At 42.0% G+C, this 12,904-nt stretch overlaps 1 long non-coding RNA gene across 2 annotated transcripts; it reads right to left on the reverse strand.

Moving 5' to 3' along the window:
• Positions 1-244: 244 nt before the first annotated feature.
• LOC121474480 lies at positions 245-11,883 on the reverse strand. Of its 2 annotated transcripts, none has more exons than XR_005983410.1 (3): positions 11,797-11,883; positions 11,375-11,603; positions 245-2,417 (listed from the first exon to the last, which is right to left on the reverse strand). It is a non-coding gene; the product is annotated as an uncharacterized LOC121474480 (long non-coding RNA). The 2 variants fall into 2 exon arrangements; XR_005983411.1 differs by having other exon boundaries at positions 245-2,465.
• Positions 11,884-12,904: the final 1,021 nt, after the last annotated feature.

Genomic DNA, 12,904 nt, shown 5'->3' on the forward strand with positions numbered 1-12,904 from the left:
TTGTCTTTTTCAGATGTGAAACCAAGATTCAGGAGAGAGTCAGGCAGTTGGCAGTGGCAGTAACAGATAGACAAGCGGTGGTGCCAGAGGACAGGTAGCAGAGACCTTGAATAATAAGCAGCTTACCTGTTCCACAGAGTGGAAGATGAGGAAGTAGACTGTCTCCTTCAAAGGCCTCCAGAAGCAAAGACAGTGGTGACTCAGAGGCGAAGCAAATGAGAATCACCTGGCAGGCTTTCAAAAATACCGATGTTCTGTACACTCGGCAAATCAATTATTTCACAATCTCTGGCAATGGGACTCAGACTTCAGTTGTTTTTGTTTTGTTTTATTTTTAAAAGCTCCTTTGATGGTTCCATTGTACAGCTAAGTTTACATTTCATGAGAGCAAAAATTTTCTTCAGCTTCTAGAGGCAAGGTGCTACCCAGGTTACTCATTGCATTCTGAATGACTTTTCAGCTCTAAACTGCACCTGAAAGCCTGGCGGGGTTGCAGTACCCGTCTTTCCAGTGCAGTCTTGCTTTGAATTGACATTCTCTGCCTTTAAAAAAAATGTCTGTCTATAGTCTTACAATATCTAAAATTCATTCAATATTCTATATTTTCATAAGAGGCTTTTATTAATTAAGTTAATCTGTGTTAGTTTCTGTCTATGTAACCCAAAGAGCTCTTCCAACACAATAAAAAACCCACAAGGAACCCTTTAGTTCCTTGGCACTTCCACTTGCCTTTTCTTCTCATTTTCAATCTTTGGACTGGTGGTCCTTAACCTAGGCCCCCTGCAGACCTCCTGCATCAGCACTGCCTGGAATGCAAATTCTCCAGCCCCAGAAACTCCAGCGGGGGTGGGGGGTGGTGGTGATGGTGGTGGTGGTGTGTGTGCCCAAGATCAGTGTTTTAACAAGCCCTGCTGGTGACTCTGAAGCACTTCACAGTTTGGGTACCTTTGCTCTAGAGGCAGCCACTAATACGGGGCGGACTCTGGGCCCTAGCTTCTCCTCTTTGAGGTTGTCGTGTTGTGGTTGTTGTTTTTTCGTTTGCAAAATAAGAAAACCAGAAGTGCTTGCTAAAAGCCCTTCCAGCAGCCAAGTTTTATAATTGTGTGAGATATGACTTGGAAATTAGAACATCTGATGTATAAGGATATATAAGGAGAACTCCTAAAGCCATAGCACATTTATTGACATTTCCTAGATGATCAGGCTAAAATATATCCTACATTACCTTCTGTCCATTACCCAGAACTACCAAAAGATATTTGTCTTGTCCTAAGTCCTCTACTTGGAATCTACAACTGGGGACTGAATGTGCCCTGGAAATCAAGACTGAAGCGCTTGGAAGTTTTTACTCCTTCTTTTGTTTGTTTTGGTGGGTGGGGTGGGGGCTATTGTTCTTTAATAAATGAGGCACTGATTTGATGAATCCTTGCCCAGACATGAACCTGAAAACCATTTCCCAAAGGTTAGTATTTTTTTTCTCACCTTGGAAATACTTGTTAAGCTTAAAATTTGGGGATCCCAGGAAATGCTCAGAAGAAGCCTTATTTCCTTTCATTAGTTAAAAAAAAAAAAAAAACCCAGCTCCTCTCTAGAGAGCCATTCCCCACTCTTTTACCAAATAAAGGCTCCAGGAAATGGTGGGAACTGACTAGAAGCCAGACTCACCTTGTACCTCAGATGCCCACCCCCTGCCCCCATTTCCCATAATGTAGACAGGCAAGCAGAAGTCTATCTCAGATTGAGCACACTGCTGGATCAGATGGGTTTCCCCGCTGCTCCCAGTTCCCCATTGGGGCACCACTAGCTGCATGTTTCCCCACTCATTATTAAATAGTCCATCTAACTGGATAATGTTCTTTCTCCAACAGAGCCAGGAACAAAACGGGTGACTCAGGCTTCTCTCTCTGAGTCAACAAGATTTCCAGCTCAACAAGACTGTCCCGTGAGGACATATAAATGCTTTCTTTGAAAGGTTAGGGAGATCTTCAAAGAAATTCATACCACAGGAAATCAATCGGCCAAAGTGCTTACTAACTAGAGCTCTACCCGAGAGTCCTATGGGATAGCATTAAAGGGTGGAGAGCCCTTCACAGAGGGGATTTCCTCCTGTATGCTCCCCACCTCAAAGAGCTTGGTCTCTGTTTCTTCAGATAAATTTCAATCATCAAGCAAATGGCCGCTAAGCAAAGGGAGCGGCCACAAACCCTGGATCCATTCTCATCCCCATTGTGTAATTTACTCGACTGAGTCATCTGGTCTGAAGGAACCCCAGGGACTTGGCTGATGATGGTGGGTTCAGCTCACAATGCAGGGACAGGAAGAATTCTTGCTGCTTTCCAGCTTTTCCTCCTCAGCCGGTTTGTGTCCTCGTTGGATTCTCAGAACTTTCACCAGCATGACCTGTTGGCATACCTGTTCTGGAAGCATGAAATACGTACATGCATATCTCTCATGGACAGCTTTTACTTTTTGGAGGAGAAATTAGGAGAGAAAATATATTCTGGATGTTATGGATTGAATTGTATCCTCCCCACTCGCTCCAAATTTCTGTGTTGATATCTTAACAGCCCCCCACTCCAGCACCTCTGAATGGGACCCTACATGCAAATACCATTGTTGGCAGTTAAGATCAGGTCACACTGCCCCATGAGGATGTGCTCCTAATCCAACATGACTGATGATCTTATAAAAAAAACACCGTGTGAAGAGACAAGAGACACACAGAGAGAATACTGCCTACACAGAAGGTGTGGAACAGATTCTGCCTTGGAGCCCTCAGGAGGAACCTGCAGATCTCAGATTTCTAGACTCCAGAACTGAGTGCATTGTCCATTGTTTAAGCCATCAAGTTTGTAGTACTTTGTAACAGCTGCCCAGCAAACTAATACAGACTTGAGTATTGGTCAATGAGGTACTGTTACCTTAGATACCTAAAAATGTGGAGATGGCTTCAGAACTGGGTAATGGGTAGAGACTGGAAGGGTTTGAAGTGCTTGGTAGAGAAAGCCTTGGTTGCCTTGAGGAAACCATCAGTAGAAATAGGAACATTAAAAGCATTTCTGGTGGATGCTCAGATAGATGTGGGAAACATGTTTTTGGAAACTGATGGAAAGGTGATCCACTTTATAAAGTGGCAGAGAATTCAGCTGACTTGTGTTCTTCTATTGGGTGGAAGGTAGAACTCCATGGAAAGAACTTGGATATTTAATTGAGGAAATTTCTAAGCAGGGTGTTGAATCCATGGCCTGTTTTCTCCTTGCTGCTTATTGTAAAATGCAAGGGGAAAAAAGTAAACTGAAAAAGGAATTTTTAAGCATAAAGGAAAGAGAACTTGAAGATTTGGAAAATTGTTGGCCTGTCTATATTGCAACAAATGAGAAAGTGCTCTAGAGGGAACACCAAGAGATTAGACATAGGACCTTGTGGACCTCATCATCCATTTCTGCAGACACTCTGCAAGTGTGGACTGAAGTGGGGCAGAGACTGCAAGAAATGAAGGGAGGGTGGGGATCCCTGGGTGGCTCAGCAGTTTGGCGCCTGCCTTTGGCCCAGGGCGTGATCCTGGAGTCCCGGGATCAAGACCCACATTGGGCTCCCGGCAAGGAGCCTGCTTCTCCCTCTGCCTGTGTCTCTGCCTCTCTCTCTCTCTCTCAGTGTGTCTATCATAAATAAATAAATAAATCTTTTTAAAAAAAGGAAGGGAGGCTTTTGGATTTCTGGGATGTTCTAGGCAAGAAACTGGACAATACAGCTATTTCACAGTGAACATGTGTTATTCTTCTTTAAGAAAAGGGAACTACCCCTGAAACTAATAATATACTAGATGCTAACTAAATTGAATTTAAACTAAAAAGTTTTAAAAGAAAAGAAATAAAGAATAAAAAGGAGAGGGGAAGAATGTCCTTGCAGAGACCAGCTCCCCTGTAGTTCCAGAGGGCAGGGCCACATCCTGGTTCCAGGAGGCTATTGCCAACCCAGTGCACCTGGAGGACAGCATCCATCCAAAGAAAATTATTCTCAAGTCTCACAATCTAATGCACTTTGCTGTGCTAGGTTTCCAACTTGCTTGGGATCCATGACACTTTTTTCCATTTCTTCTTCTTCTTTTTTTTTAAGTTTTTATTTTAATTCCAGTCAGTTTCAGGTGTATAATATAGTGATTCAACACTTCCATACATCACGCAGTGCTCATCAAAACCAGGACACTCCTAATTTCCATCACCTATATCACTCATCCCTCCCACGCCCCTGTCTCTGGTAACTGATCCAGCAATTGAACTTCTCACTCTTTACCCAAAGAATATAAGAACACCAATTCAAAGGGCTACACACATTCTTATGTTTATAGCAGCATTATTTACAATAGCTAAGATATAGTATATATATATGTATACATATATATACAATGAAATAATATTCAGCCATAAAAAGAATGAAATCTTGCCTCATTTTTCCTTTTCAATTTTTCCATTTAAAAAAATTGTTTAAAATTTGTTTTGTATTAACAAATTGTTAAAATTGTTAATTGTTGAAATTCCAAATATATTCAAAAGTAGAGAGAATAATATAATGAAGCTCCATGTATCCATCACCTAGCTTTTGAAATGATCAACACACGGCCTATCTTACAGGTTTGTCTTGTTTTATTTTTTAAAGTGTGGGAGGAAGGGAGTGGGAGAAGCAGAGAAAGAGAGAGAATCTTGACCAGGCTCCATACCCAGCATCCAGCATGGAGTATAGAGCCTGAATAGGGCTGGATGCAGGGCTCAATCTCACAACCCCAAGGTCAGGACCTGAGCCAAAATCAAGAGTTGGATGCTTAACTGAACCACTTAGGTACCCCCAATCTTACAGTTTTTTAAACACAATACTTTGTTCAAAAGAGACAGCCCTCATGGTATTCTTTTGTGTGTGAACGAGTGTGTATGGCTGTGTCTGTTTGGTAGGAGAGGGGTATGGTGCCTAAAGCACTGAATTTCAAGATGCTACTTCCTTTCAAAGAGAATAATGAGCATTTGTATATGGATAACAGGGGAGCCAAATAAAATTTCTCTCCAGTTGAGGGAGCTTGCTATAGAATGCTAGGTGAGACAGAGAACATGGCCAGTATTCCCCAAATACAAATTGAAACACAGGCACAGATATTGGTAAATACTCGTAAATGTAATCCCCCAAATTCTCCCTTTTGGAATGGGATTGTCTGTCCTATGCCTGTTTCATCTTCAAAATTTTTTAAAGATTTTATTTATTCATGAGAGAGAAAGAGAGGCAGAGACACAGGCAGAGGGAGAAGCGGTCTCCATGCGGGGAGCCCGACAAGAGACTCGATCCCAGGACTCTGGGATCACGCCCTGGGCCGAAGGCAGGTACTAAACCACTGAGCCACCCAGGGATCCCCATTATCTTCAAATTTTGCAAGCAGACAACTTGTTTGGTTTTATAGATTCCCAGACAGAGAAGAATGTTTCCTAGGACAGCTCATACCCTGGATATCATCCATACCTGATTTAGAAGAAACTTTGACTTAAAGTTGATGCTGAAATGGATTAAGACTTGAGAACATGGGGATGGAGTGACTGTATTTTGCATGTGAGAAGGACAGGAGTTTTGGGAACCAAGGGACAAACAGTTACAAATTGATATCTTAACCCTCCAGCACTTCCAAATGTGACTTTATTTGCAAATAGGGTCATTGCCGATGCAGTGATTTAAGGTCAAGTCATAGTGGAGAAGAGTGGGTCTCTAGTCTCATGTAACTAGAATCCTTATAAAAGAACACCATGTAAAGAGAGAGATATACACACCAGGAGAATGCCATCTGAACATGAAGGCAAAAACTAAAATGAAGTGTCTACAAACCAAGAAACACCAAAGATTTCCAGAAAAATCCCAAGAAGCTAGAAGACAGGCATGGAACAGATTCTCCTGCACTTCCCTGTGATGGAAAACAAAACAAAACAAAACAAAACAAAACAAAACAAAAAAACCAAAAAACCAAAAAACAAAACCTTGCTGAAAGCTTGGGTCTTGGACTTCTAGAGGTGGAAGACCATACATTTCTATTGCTTACACTCCCATTTCTGGTACTTTGTGACAGCGCCCTAGCTTTTTATTTTTTACTTTTTTTTTAAGAAATACATTTAAATAGCCATACACTGTTTTATTCCTATGAAGTTAGGAACCCCATTATCATATTTATGGGTTCTTTCCTCCTCTGTCTCAGGGCCCACTAGAATAATATGAGCCACAACCACCATAACAAGTTGCCTACGTGTATCAGTCAAAGAGGGTGTGGACTGGTGGTCACTGTTGCAAAGACTCCATTTAATGTTTGGTCCTAGGAAGTGTCCTTTTCGGTTGGTCAAAAAGTATGGGGTAAGGAGAATTGGGTTGGTACACACCACCATGCTTTAGATGATAAGTGTGCTTGTTTCTCTTTATGAGGCCTGTGGCCAGGAACAACCTGTAACATTGAACAGTGGACATTATTAACTCTCCAAGCAACATGCTCCGTGCCAGGGTCACCTGGTGATGAAACTGAACCTGGTCAGTAGACTTGAACTCTCCTTTTTTTTTTTTTAATTTATGATAGTCACAGAGAGAGAGAGAGAGAGAAAGAGGCAGAGACATAGGCAGAGGGAGAAGCAGGCTCCATGCACCCGGAGCCCGACGTGGGACTCGATCCCGGTTCTCCAGGATCGCACCCTGGGCCAAAGGCAGGTGCCAAACCGCTGCACCACCCAGGGACCCCTTGAACTCTCCTTTTAAGGCTAACCTGAACAATAGCCCCTCCCAGGGGGCCGGCTAGCATGCAGTACTCCAAGTGTGCCAGAAGGTGTCGCTTCCACAACCAGCATTTGCGGGAGTTTAGAACAGAATCCAGGTCTTCACATCCACAACAAAGCGTTTTTCGAAGATGGTAGCTGCCTGGGAGACCTTAGCTTCATCTGGTCCCAGGAACTCGGCTAGACAGCCGTCAAATCATTCTGAAACCTGTGAACTCAACCCAAGATCTAGAAAAGAATTGCTGCAATTCTAAAATAGAAAACAACCACTTCCTGCAAGATAGAAGGTGCAGAGCAGTGAATCCAAGGTGATCTATGGGAAGATACAACACAAGGGGAGGGAGCCCCCACAGCCAGTTACTAGAAAGTGATAGAGCAGCAGAGCAAAATCAGAACTGTCAGAGTAGCTCCCCTGAGGATGGCCCTGCCTGAAAGGCGCTCAAGTGGCGAAGCAGGTCAGAGTCCTAGTGGGACAGCGTGGTCTCAGGATCTCTGGGGGCGCAGGAAGACTGGGGGTGCCTGAGTGCTGCAGAGTTCCCAGGCACCCACCCAGGGAAGCCGGCTGCCATCAGCGAGCCCACAGCTGGGCTTTCAGCCTGGGCTTGCCATAAAGCATGAACCACGGCACCTTCTGGCAACTGCACTCCAAAGCAGAGGCCCAGCAAGCGGCAGAACCACGGCGGTACCTCCCGACCTGCCCCCAGGAGGAGCAGCACAGGTGCACGCCACGGGGTCTGCACAATTTACTGAATGGAACCAGGGTCACGTGCCTAAGACATAACCGCTCAGTCACAGCCTAGGTGAGCACAGAGGATACACGGAACCCAGGGAGACAGGAGGGACTGACTGCTTTTCTCTGAGGGAGCACTGAGCAGTGGGGCCCTGAGCTTTAGGCTCCAGGGCTGGAGACTGGGAGGCCCCCCAGGTTCACTCTCATCCTCTAAAGCAGTGCAGAAGCTTTCAGGGAACAAAAGCCACAGAGAGCAATTCTGTGTGGCCCCTGGCAAGGGCGGTGCAGTTCTGCCCTGGGCAAAGATAACCTGAGAATCAGGGCGGCAGGCCCCTCCCCCTGAAGACAGCAAGAACTCTGAGCTAAGACCAAGTCTGGGGATCAGGGACAACTGCAAAACTCCAGTGCTAGGGAAAACAGTACACAGAGTTCTTGGATTTTTCCCTGTAATTCTTTACCCTTTACATTTTAATTTTTGGTCTCTCTTTCCTTTTAAACCAAATTCTTATGTTTATCAACTCCTTTTTTTTAGGGGGGGGGGTCTTTTTTAACTTTCATTTTTACGGTTACATTCTATCATTTCATCGTATTTCATTTTATTCTTGGAGACATACGGTTTTCTTTCTTTATAATTTTGGGATGTAGTTCCTTCTAACAAACAGACCAAAATACACCCAAAATCTAGTGTATGGCGCTGTTCTCTTCACCTATCTAAATGCTGTCTTTTTTTTTTAAATTTTCATTTTTACAGTTACATTCTATCCTTTCATTGTTTTTAATTTTATTTTCAAACATCGATAAGTCTTTCTTTCTTTACAATGTTGGGATCTAGTTTTCTAACAGAACAAAATACACACAGGATCCAGTGTGTTCCTCTGTTCTGCTCACCGGTCTGATTACATTCTCTTTTTTAAAAATCTTAATTATTATTATTATTTTTTGCTTTTTATTTTATTTTATTTTATTTTTGGTTTCGGGTCTCTTCTGTTGTGTTTACTGTATATTTCTCCAAGGTCATTGTTGCCATTTTAATACTTTGCTCTCTCATTGATCTATTCTTCTCTAGACAGAATGACAAGATGGAAAACCCATCTCAAAGAAGAGAACAAGAGGCAGTACTGACTGCCAGGGACCTCATCAGTATGGATATAAATGTCAGAACTAGAGTTCAGAATAACAATTATGAAGATACTAGCTGGGCTTGAAAACAGCAGAGAGGACGTGAGAGAATCCCTTTTTGGAGGAATAAAAGAACTATAATCTCATCGAGTCAAAAATCAAAAAGACTATTAATGAGATGCAATCAAATGGAGGCTCTAACTGTTAGGATAAATGAAGAAGAACAGAGAATCAGTGATATAAAGGACAAAATGATGGAGAATAAAGAACCTGAGAAAAAGAGAGATAAACAACTACTGGATCACAAGGGGAGAATCTGAGAGATAACCTTGACCATAAAGCAAAAGCACATTCGAATAATTAGAGTCTCAGAAGAAGAGGAAAGAGATGAGGGGCAGAAGGTATATTGGAGCAAATTAAATCAGAGAACTTCCCTAATATGGGGAAGGAAGCAGGTGTTCAAGTCCAGGAGGCACAGAGAAACCCCCGTGAATCATTAAAACTAGGTCAGCACCTTGACGTTTAATAGCGAAGCTTGCAAATCTCAGAGACAAAAAGAAAATCCTGAAAGCAGCTCAGGACAAGTCCATAATCTACAAGGGTAGAAACATTAGACTGGCCGCAGACCTATCCCCAGACACCTGGCAGGCCAGAAAGGACTGTCATGATATATTCAGGGTGCTAAATGAGAAAAACATGCAGCCAAGAATACTTTGTCTAGCAGGGCTGTCATTCAAAATAGAAGGAGAGAAAGGGCTTCCAGGACCAACAGAATCTAAAAGAGTTTGTGATCATGAATCCAGCCCTGCAAGAAACATTAAAGGGGATCCCTTAAGTGATCCCAAGAGAGCCCAAACCAACACAGAGCAGAAAGGAACAGAGACAATCCACAGAAACAGTGCCTTTACAGGCAATCCAATTCCCTAAATTCCTTTCTTTCGATTGTTACTCTGAATGTAAGTGGGCTCAATGCCCCAGTCAAAAGACACAGGGTATCAGATTAGATTAACAAGCAAGACCCATCAATATGCTGTCTGTAAGAGACTCATTTTAGACCTAAAGACACCTCCAGGTGGAAAATGAGGGCATGGCAAACCATTTGTTATGCTAATGGGCATCAAAAGAACGCTGGGGTGGCAGTCCTTATATCAGACAGATTAGATTTTAAACCAAAGACAGTAATAAGAGATCATAATTAAAGGGTCTATCCAACAAGAAGATCTAACAATTGTAAATATGTATGCCCCTAACATGGGAGCAGCCAATTAAATAAACCAACTAAAAACAAAACTCAACACATCGACAATAATACAACAATAGTAGGAGACCTTAACACCCCACTCTTCATCTAAGCAAAAGATCAACATGGAAACAAGGGCTTTGAATGATGCGCTGGACCAGGTGGACCTCACACATATATTCAGAGCATTCCATCCAAAAACAACAGAATACACGTTTTTCACGAGTGCACATGGAACATTCTCGAGAAGAGATCACATACTGGGTCACAAATCAGGTCTCAACTGATAAAAAAAAGACTGGGATCATTCCCTGCATGTTTTCAGACCACATGCTTTGAAACTGGAACTCTATCACAATAGGAAATTTGGAAAGAACTCAAATACATGGCTAAAGAGCATCCTACCAATGAATGAAAGGATCAACCAGGAAATTCAGGAAATTAAAGAAAAATTTTAAAAATTCATGGAAACAAATGAAAATGAAAATAGAACTCTTCCAAACTCTTGGGATGCAGCAAAGGTGGTTCTCAGAGGGGAGTCCATAGCAATACAAGCCTTTCTCAAGAAACAAGAAAGATCACAATACACAACCTAACCTTACACCTAAAGGAGCTGGAGAAAGAAGGGCAATTAAACCCAGCAGGAGAAGAGAATTACTAACAATTAGAGCAGAAATCAATGAAACAGAAACAAAAGAACAGTAGAACAGACCAATGAATAGGAGCTGGTTCTTTCAAAGAATTAGTAAGATTGACAAACCCCTGACCAGACTTATCAAAAAGAAAAAAAAAACCCAAATAAATAAAATCATGAATCAAAGAAGAGAGATCACAACAAATACCAAATAAATACAATTATAAGAATGTATTAGCATTATGTTGTATGTATGCCAACAAAGTAGAAAATATGGAAGAAATGGATGCATTCCTGCAAACTTATAAACTACCAAAACTGAAACAGGAAGAAATATACAGTTGACCTTTGAGCAATGTAGGGATTTTGGGCACTGACCCCCTGCACAGTTGAAAATCCACATATATAACTTTTGACTCCCCCAAAACGTAATTATTAATAATAGCCTATAGTTGACTGGAAGCCTTACTGATAATATAAAACCATAACATGTATTTTGTATATGCTTTAATATACTGCATTCTTCATAATAAAGTAAGCTAGAGAAAAGAAAATGTTACTAATAAAATCAGTCAAGAGAAAGTACATTTATGGTGCTGTAATATATTTACTATACTATACTATATTTATTGGCAAAAGCTGCATATATGTGGACTTATTCATGCATTTCAAGCCCCATGATATTCAAGGGCCAACTGTGTGTATATATACACACATATGCCACCCGCTTGTCTTGCCTGCCCAATACTTCTCCCAGTCTGAACCCTCCCAACCTGGGGATCACTTTGGGCTTCATCCTTCCTCCTACCCGCATGCCTCACCCAGGAACAAACACCACTGCCAGGCCAGCTGCTATTTCCATTTACCTGTCTAGATTATTGCATAGAAATCATCCAGAGATCTTGTAAGGGCACCGGGTGGCTTGGTCTGGTAAACATCTGCCTTTGGCTTAGGTCATGATTCCAGGGTCCTGAGACTGAGTCCTGCATTGGGCTCCCTCCTCAGTGGAGAGTCTGTTTCTTCCTCTTCTGCCTCTTCCCAGGCTTGTGTGAGTGTACTCTCTCTGTCTTGCTCTCTCAAATAAGCAAATAAAATCTTAAAAAGAAAAGAAAAGAAATCATTAGCATATCTTGTGAAAATGCAGATTCTAATTCAATAATTCTGGGATTGGGCCTGAGAACCTAATAAGCTCCCAGGTACTAGAGCTACTGGTTTCTGGACTAAACTAAGTAGCAAGGGTCTAGATCAGCATTTCTAATAAGGATTCCCTGACACTTTTTAAACATACATAAACTGAAGAGGTTATTTCTAAATCCTTCCTCAAAACATATTGTTATGAATTTGCGGAAGTGTTATGTTAGTATCAGTAATTATCTTTGAACACTGTCCTTTTCGTGGCTCTCTTATGATTAAAACTTTTAAACTTCTTATATAAGAGGGTGAATCTAGTTTCATTCTCTTTACACTCTTAATACAATGTTCAAAGTTTATTTCCTGATTTGGCTTAGAGTTAGGTACCCTCCTCCTGAAGTTTTTGGCAGGACAGAACATGTTTCATCTTGTACTTTAATTGCCAAGGAGTTGCAATAGCTGCAGAACTTGCTGAAGAGTAAATGGCAATTGCTTTGCTCACTGAATTAAAAATCCAAATAATTAGACCCTATTCATTCATCCTGGGTCCCATTAGAGACACAGATCCTATTCTGCAGGTGGGGCACTTTGGAAACTGGTGGACAGTTTTAGAAAAGAAGCCCCTAACACGAGTTATGGCACACAAGATTAATTAGGAAAGAATGGAGGAGGGGCGGTGAGGGGGGTAGGGACTGTTTCTACTCAGGCATCCTCTTGAGAAGTAGGGACAATAAATGCAGAGAGGGGCTCATTTCCATCCTTGACCTTCCTGTGTTTTCTATTGAAATTGGAATAGTTGTGAGGAGCAACAGCCACCATCTCCAAGTTTAGTTTCCTGGCACTCGGGGAGGGAGAGAGCTGTGTATCACAAATTTTGGGCAAACCAATTAGTCGGGAATTTTGGCTCTGACCAAGGGCCTCCGGCAAGTTACTTGCCTCCTTGAGGAAAACAGTATTTTCTGCCTAAGGCTGTTGATTACACAAGGTGATGCATGTAGGAGATTCACAAAGAAAGCACAGAATAGCTGCTCTTTATGTTATTGTTAAAACTATCAAGGATTAATGAATGAGAGCAAGTTTTCATGTTAGTGTTCATACTATCAAGCCCTATGGGATGAGTCTCAGCAGCCAGCTAGCCCAGTTAAGGGGTCTGGAATTTAACTCCTTCTTCCTACCTTATCAGGAAATGTGGGTAGAGGTGGTCTGCCAGGTGTTGAAACTTGGTAGAGCTTGGGCTATTTATAGGATATGATTTATAGGATATC

Source organism: Vulpes lagopus, chromosome 13 (genome assembly GCF_018345385.1).
Source record: "Vulpes lagopus strain Blue_001 chromosome 13, ASM1834538v1, whole genome shotgun sequence".
Taxonomy (NCBI): domain Eukaryota; kingdom Metazoa; phylum Chordata; class Mammalia; order Carnivora; family Canidae; genus Vulpes; species Vulpes lagopus.